The sequence below is a fragment of the Gracilinanus agilis genome, chromosome 2 (assembly GCF_016433145.1).
Source record: "Gracilinanus agilis isolate LMUSP501 chromosome 2, AgileGrace, whole genome shotgun sequence".
Classification (NCBI taxonomy): Eukaryota; Metazoa; Chordata; class Mammalia; order Didelphimorphia; family Didelphidae; genus Gracilinanus; species Gracilinanus agilis.
The window spans coordinates 442,438,299-442,446,575 of record NC_058131.1 but is presented as its reverse complement, the minus strand read 5'-3'; positions in this window follow the sequence as shown (position 1 = coordinate 442,446,575).

Here is an 8,277-nt window from a genome sequence, read left to right as displayed (position 1 = left end):
TCCAGTCCATTCTTTGTAATTCCCATTTTTATCCCTTACACCTTTTCAGTTTGTTCTATCCTGCTTTTTCATAGCTTTCAGCAGGTCAATTCTGGTCTCCAATTTACTTATCATTTCATGTGTTCTCTGGGCTTCTTTTTTTTAAGTGGGAGATTTTCTTTTAACTGTTATTTTCTTTTTGAATTAATTGCATTTCTATTTCCCAGTTTTCTTGACTAGTTTCTTCTATCTTTCTTACTTGGTTCTTGAATTCCTTAAGTTCCTTGAGAGCTTGTGACCAATTTCCATTTTGGGGGGAAAGTTTGGATGTGTTTGCTTGTTTGCTGCTCTTTGCTGTCACCTCTGTAGTTTGCTGTTTTTCTCCATAGAAGTTATCTAGGGTCAGAGGCTTTTTCTTTTTTTATTATTCTGATAGTTGTAGATTTTAGTTCTTAGGTGTTGGTGGCCATTGCTCTGTTTGTTTTTTCTTCTCTTCCCAGCCAGAAGTCTGAGTGAGGATGGCAGGCAGCTCTCTGTATAAGGAGATACAGAGTGGTTTTTGCCTTGAAGCTATTTTTTCCAGTCTCAGCTGTATCTGTTCTGGGTAGCCCCTCTCTGCCCTATCTCTGTGCCCAAGCTCCATGTTCCTTAGCCTCCTCTGGTCCCAAGTCTCACTGCCCTCAATGGTAAATCTGTGGTGCCCTCAGCCAGCCCCTGAGAACCTAGAGATTGCGCCAGCACTCACACTGACTCTGGTGTAGTAGGTGCTATGGGGGAGGGGTGATCAGCTCACACTTTGGTAGGTGTAATTTTACCCCCCTTATAGCATGGAAATGCCCAAAACCTGCCTACCTTCAAGGCTGCACCCTATGGAAGAGCCCCTTCACTCATCTGATTTTTATTTTTGTCCTTTTGAGGTGCTTTATATCGGTCGATTGTGAGAAGAAGGCCCTTGCTTCTACCCTGTGGCCATCAAAGCCTAAAAGTCTAAATTGGTTCTTTCTGGCAGTGTGTGATAATTTTTCTTTGACCTGGGAGTTCTGGAATTTGGGGTTTTCATTTTGATATCTCTTTTAGAAAATGATTAGTGAATTCTTTCCATTTCTATTTGACCATCTGTATTCAAGATATCAATACAGTTTCCCCTTATAACTTCTCAAAGTATAATGTCAAGGTTCTTTATTTGATCATAAGCTTCAGATAATCCAATAATTGGTCAGTTATATTTCATCGATATATTTTCCAGGACAGTTCTTTTTCCAATGACATATTTCACATTTTCTTCCCTTTTTTACATTCCTTTGAATTTGTTTTGTTATTTCTTTATGTCTCATGGAGTCTTTAAAGTCTTATTTTTCAGTACAGAAACTCACTAAGAAGTACGAGTGAAGAGGTAGGTGAGAAGAAAGACCATCATAAAGATGAAAACTCTTTAGCAAAGGAAATCATACAAATTTTCAAGTTAGGGTCATTCCTGAGCCCAGATAAGGAGTTTCTGTTTACTGTTTACTTGCCTTCTTTGTTTTGTTGATTGATTAGTATATCCACTTTACAAGTATTTATTAATACCGTAGGATATATTTTTACTTTGCCTATATTCAACCTTTTTTTTAAGACTTTTTTAATTAGCCAGGATACTAGATGTGATTGTGTGCAACTTTTCAGAAGTCTAAAGTCAATTTGATTCACTTTTTTTACATTGTCTACGAATGATTGTTAATTCTCAGCTTACTCTCATTTTGAGAGATCTACCAACTGTAACGATGTTCATATTATACCTTTTTACATTTAAAAACTTTTCAGTATTTGTTATTGAATCATTTTAGTCATGTCTGACTTTTTGTGACTCATTTTGGTATTTTCTTGGGAAAGATACTAGAGTGGTTTATTTCCTTTCCCTGTTCATTTTACAAATAAGGAACTGAAGCAAATAGACTTAATTGACTTGCATAGGGTCACACAGCTAATAAGTTTCTGAGGCTGGATTTGAGCTCATGAAAAGAGAGTCTTTCTGTACTATGCTGGATATTAATAACAATAGCTAGCATTTATTGAGAGGTTTAGATTTGTAAAGCACTGCACATACATTTATTTCATTTAAGATTCATAACAACCCCATCATATAGGTGCTATTGTTATCTCCATTATATTGCTAAGGAAACTGAGAGTGACAAAGGTTAGCTGACTTGTGCAGAGTTACACAGCTAATATCTGAGGGGGAAATTTGAATCTGGAGTCTTCCTGACTTCAAATTCAGTACTCATAATCACCTAACAACCACACTAACATGGTTGGAGAAAGTTAAGGAAGTCACATTCATGCCTTTTGTTCGTGCAAATATGTTGCCTCATTATATATTTTTACATTTACTTAGAAGAAGGCATTTAGCATTATAAACTAGATAGTTTCTAACTGGTGAGTTAGGTTGACATGTAACACCAAGGACATGTACTGGCTTCATTCTGGCTTGACTTCCCTCCCACTGCTTAGTCTTCTTTTGCAAAGTCAGAAAGTTAGCCTTGAAGCCACACTAATACGTTAATTTTTAATGGTCCAAAATTCAACACCTAAAGACAATTCTTTATTCAAACATACCAAGACTATTTTCTTTTGGGACCCTAAAAAATGGCCCTAAAAGATGAATATCAATTGAAACTATGATACTCTTGTAAATTATTTTGCCTTGAACAAATACAGCATACATATTTTATTCATGACATAGCAGTTACTGGCACCAATACTTATTATTATTCCTGTTGACTCCCTAGGAGCATAGGGCCTCAACCATCTCACGCCAACGGACTCTGTTCTGGGCAACTTCCCCCAGCTGGGCCCATGTCATTCCGACCGTTTTTGTTTCATTTTCAGCAGATCTTCGCCAGGTCTATTTTGGTCTTCCAACTTTCCTCCTCCCTGAAGGGTTCCAGCTCAGTGCTTGTCTGGCTACGTTGTCTTCCGGTTTTCGTAGCGTATGTCCTATCCATCTCCACTTACGTTTCTTTATGTCCTGACTAATGGGGTACTGGATTGTTCTTTCCCAGAGACTAGCATTGGAGATCTTTTCAGGCCATCTGATGTTCAAGATGTGATGTAGACATCTGTTAACAAAGACCTGGAGTTTATTGGTGTTAGCGCTCATTACTCTCCAGCTTTCTGATCCATATAGGAGGAGGGCCTTTACGTTGGTATTGAAGATTTGGAGCTTAGTGACGAGGAACAGTGCTTTGGAGATCCAGACAGACCGCAGGGTGTTAAATGCCTGTCTGGCTTTGTTGATTCGGTTTCTGATGTCCTCATCTGCTCCGCCATCCTTACTGACTATGCTACCCAAATAGGCGAAGTGGTCCGTCTCCTTGATGTTTTCTCCCTGTAGTTGGATTGGCAGGTCCTGTCTGCTGTTGACTGTGATCACCTCGGTCTTCTTGTTGATCTTCAGACCTGTCTTCTCCGCTTCTTCAGAGAGTCGTGCAAGTTTGGCTTGCGCATCCTGCTGCTTGTGAGAAAGGAGACAGATGTCATCTGCGAAGTCAACGTCCTCAAGCTGTTTGGTGTGAGTCCATTGAATGCCCGTATTTTTGTCCTTGGTAATTCTTCTCATGGTCCAATCTATGACCATCAAGAAGATAAGGGGCAAAAGCATGCAGCCTTGCTTCACTCCGGTTTTCACTGTGAAGGGAGCCGTCAGTTTCCCATTATGGATGACCTGGCAGGTAAAGTCTTCGTATAACTGCTGGATGATGTTGATGAACTTCGGGGGAATCCCATAATGCTGCATCAATCTCCAGATGATGCTCCTGTCCACGCTGTCAAATGCCTTCTCGAAATCCACGAAAGTCACGTAGAGGGGGGACTGCCACTCGATGGACTGTTCGATGATGATTCTTAGGGTGACGATATGGTCGGTGCACGATCTGTGCTGACGAAACCCTGCTTGTTCTATTCTCAGCTTCTTGTCCAAGGCCTCCTTCGGTCTTTCTAAGATGACTCTGGTCAGGATTTTGCTGGGAGCGGATAGAAGCATGATTCCTCGCCAGTTGCTGCATTGGGATAGGTCACCTTTCTTGGGTAGCTTCACTAGGTAGCCTAGTTTCCAGTCTGTCGGGACTTGTTCCTGTTCCCAGATCTTCTGCAAGAGGGGTTGTAGCATCTCTGCTGACATTTCTGGGTCTGCCTTGAGTGCCTTAGGGGGATGCCATCTGGGACCTGCAGCCTTACCATTTTTCATGGTCTTGATGGCACCAATACTAAGTTCCCTTAATTTCTTTAGATCAAGTACCATTCTTATTTCTGTAGGGTTTTCTTTTTCTGTATAATTTATACCCAGAGCCTTAACTAGAATGATTTGCTTTGCTTCTGCATCTATGCATACCTCTGGCCATACATCTTTATTCATGTCTGCCTTGCAATAGATGTAAGGTTTAAAATAAAATACATATGCGACAAAAGGAGTGAGCAAGCTCATTCTCTAAAGTTTTTTTTTTTCTCTGTCTTGGCATGAGGTATTCTTTTTTTTCTAGATTCAATAGATTCCTAAACTCTTATGCTATTTCATAGCACCATCCATCTTCTGTGTAGGAAGGTGCAGGAAGTATTTTTAAGATTTATTTTATTAACAATTTTGCATTTTGGGAAGTGACATACATTACTGCATGTAGGTAGAAATTATCTAGAATTTAAAAATAAAGGCGAATAGTGGGTGAATGAAAAGGCAATAGTATTTAAAAAGAAGAGATTAATATTTAACAGACTCAAAAAGTTATAAAGATTCCACAATTCCATTCAAAAACATTGAACATAGTCTTGCATTATAAAGCAATGGAGCATTCACCTCTAATTGTATAGGAAACTTTTTGGAAAGACAAGGGCCATTGTTTTCAGTCTGGTATACTTTTTTCATGTCTGCCAGTTTCTCAATAGTCAATTTTTTGCTTATATGTTTACAGACTCTTAAATGTACCCTCTTTTGTGCAAACTTGATGTGTAAATATCTAGATTTACAAAATAGGTCACTTAAATAATAAAAATAATAAGCTTTATAAAAATATATTTTCACTTTATATTATAATTCACTATAAGTTTCCTTTAAATCATGGAATTTGATCATTGGAAAGGATCTCAGAGAGTCTTTCCCATCTAAGTTATACCTGAAAGTAGTCTTCACTATAGTGACCAGCAAGAATTCTGCTCCTAGTGCCAGTATAGAGTTCTCAGTAATCTTTGTCTTTTCAATTGTCTGACTCCCTTACCCTTTCTGGGCTAAGAGCTTTGGAAACTATAGCTCCTGATGTCCATGTCTCCAAGGCCTGCTACTGACTTGCCAGGCATGACCTGCTCTGGAATCCTCTCCAATCTCATTCCAAGTATGTAGACTTTTCCTGCAGATCTTATAAATTATCTTGGGCTGGAAAATTGTTGCATACTGTCCTTTTGTTGATTCCTCCATTCTAGAATTCATTTTGAGGCATTATTTATTGTTGTTTGGAGGAGAATTTGGGAGAGCTCAGGCAAATCCTTTGCCTTTACTTCATTATCTAAAAATATATATAAGTCCAAATACATGTTTCTACTTCAGGGCATGCTGATCAAGAACTCTGCATTTTCTCCATTTGAACTTTGGACAATGAAAAAGTTTTGTATTTTTGGGAGGATAAGGGAATGTGCTGAGCCATATTAGATGAAAGAGAGGATGATGATTCTCAGAATGGTTGTGATAATCATAATAATAATCATAACAAAAGCAGATTGTCAGAATTCTAATTTTGTTGTCTTTACCAAAGATTATGACTATATTTGGAAAGACAGGGCAAAATGACTAATAAAACTCCAAATAAGAAGGATATAGTTAAGGAAAAAGTAACTGCACTAGAGAAATTCAAGTAAATAGGTCATGGTTAATATATTCAAGCAACTAATTAATCTTGCCAATCTTTCATAATGTACCAATAATATGGCAGGCACTCTTGTAGGTGTTATGAATACGCCAAAAAAAAATTTTTTAAGGAAGCTTAAATTTTATCTGTTGAGACAACATGTAAGCATATTTACATACACTTTACAATCCAGGGGTCAAGCCACAGGGAACATACTTTTATTGAGATTATGCTTCTAATTTATTGGATAGTAACAATTCTAGGACTATCTTTTTCTTTTTTTTCCCCAAAGGTGAAGTTACCTGAAATAATCATATTTCAGTATCATAATCACTTCAAAGACTTGGTTCCCTTTGGATTTTCTTTTATTTTGATACTTTGCTCTCTTGCTTTTATGGCTGTTATTTGTTTAATAAAATCATAGTAACACAATATATTCTACTCTCTTCCCCCAAAACACAGAAAGATTTTGTGAACTGCAGCAGCTTAGGAGATTTGGAGTTCTCACTGATGTTCTGGTATTCTCTGAAATGGTAGATAAAGACTGGAAATCAATCTCTTTTTTTATCTACAAAGTAGCCTTTATAAAACCTATTTCTAAGAGGAACTACATGGAGTCTGACAAAAGAAAAGGACTTGCTGAAGTTGATTCTTATAGCTTTCTTTATATCTTCATTTATTCAAATTTTTATTTTTTTAGTTTTAATATTAACAATTTGATATTCTCTTTTAAAAACATCATGTTATATAGATATAATTATCTGGACATATATAATCATCCAGATATGATTATCTGAATACTATATAAATATAATTATCCAGTTACAATGGATATATATCCAGGTATATAGGTAAACCTCCATAGAATAAATAGTCTCCTCAATATCAGCCTTTTTTTAAACAGGTTTTATAATTTATAGAACCATATAGGTAGATAAGATATCAACCAATTAATATAAGCATAAATCTGTAAAATTAACTCCTACATTTAAGTTTTCTTTTTCACTCAAGTAAAGATCAAATACTGTCAGACAGTGGTATATCTTTTCATTCTGGTATTTTAGATCTTTACTATTTCAATTAACTCAAACTGGCAAGACAGATGGGAGTTCATGAACAAGATAGAAGACTAGATGTTTCTCTACTTCTCAAAAACTATTGCTAGCATATTTATATTCAGTGTTGTCAGAATTTATTCTATATTGTCATCTTCCCTTGCTTGGGGTTAGGTTTTTGTCTCTTTCTTTGTTTTTCTATCCCCAACACCTATCACTTTTTTGCCACTTGTGCTTTAATCTTGGACCCCCTTTCTTCAGAGCTTTTTATATATTTGCAGCTGAATGTGACCTTCTTTACATGACTTGATTAATACCCTCTCCTCACCTCTAGGGCATGATTCCATCCCTATCTATATCTATTTCCTAACTTTCAGTCTTTCCATATGTTTCTATAACATTGCTGCTTGAACTCTGAGCTTTCCACCTGCTTTTCCCCCCCATCAAGATAAAATAAACCTGCACTTCTTCTTGTATCTTCAAATATATAGGAATCTGAATTAACAGACTCTCAACAAATAAACATGTAAGTGATCAGCTTCCTGAGTTTGCCAGGAAGGTTTTAGCTCAGAGACCAAAATGAATAATAATGCCTTTAAAAAGTAATTAATTTTGGGGAGCAGCTAGATGGATAGAAAGCCAGGACTAGAGACAGAAGGTCCTGGGTTCAAACATGGCCTCAGACACTTCTTAGCTATGTGACCCTAGGCAAGTCACTTAACCCCCAGTGCCTATCCTTGCCCCTCTTCTGCCTTGGAAGCAATACACAGTATTGATTCTAATACAGAAGGTAAGGGTTTAAAAAATAATGAATTTTGTTACATTTTTCAAAACAAATCCATAGAATATAAATGGTAACAGTTGAAAAATATTAAAACCCTTGAAGATTTTATTGGCATATTAGGGGAGCTAAAAGCTATACTTTATGCTCTCTCAGTGTCCATGTCCAAAAGAAAATTTTCTTGATTTCATGAGAGATATTGAATTTATGTAATATCATGCCTTTTATTCAAATGGTAGCAAGCAAAAGGATTTGGGAAGTAAAATTGACAGACAGGGCATATTCTGAATTCAAAAACATGTACCTATGCCATGTACCCTTCCCATAAAGCAGCATTTCTTTACAGGTCATTCAATACCCAGCTATTTCCTAATTATAGTTTTAGTATCATCTGTTTCAATTCATTATTGCTTTGATAACAAGACTGACAAGTGAATAATAACAACAAAAAGAAACTGGGTATTCTATTGTTAAGTTATAAATCGTGTCACCCTTTCCACTCTGATATATTTTTTGATTGATTTTCCAGAGTCCATATTCAAAAAAGTAGTGGCAACAGATGTATCAAAAAATAAATTATGGGGGCAGCTGG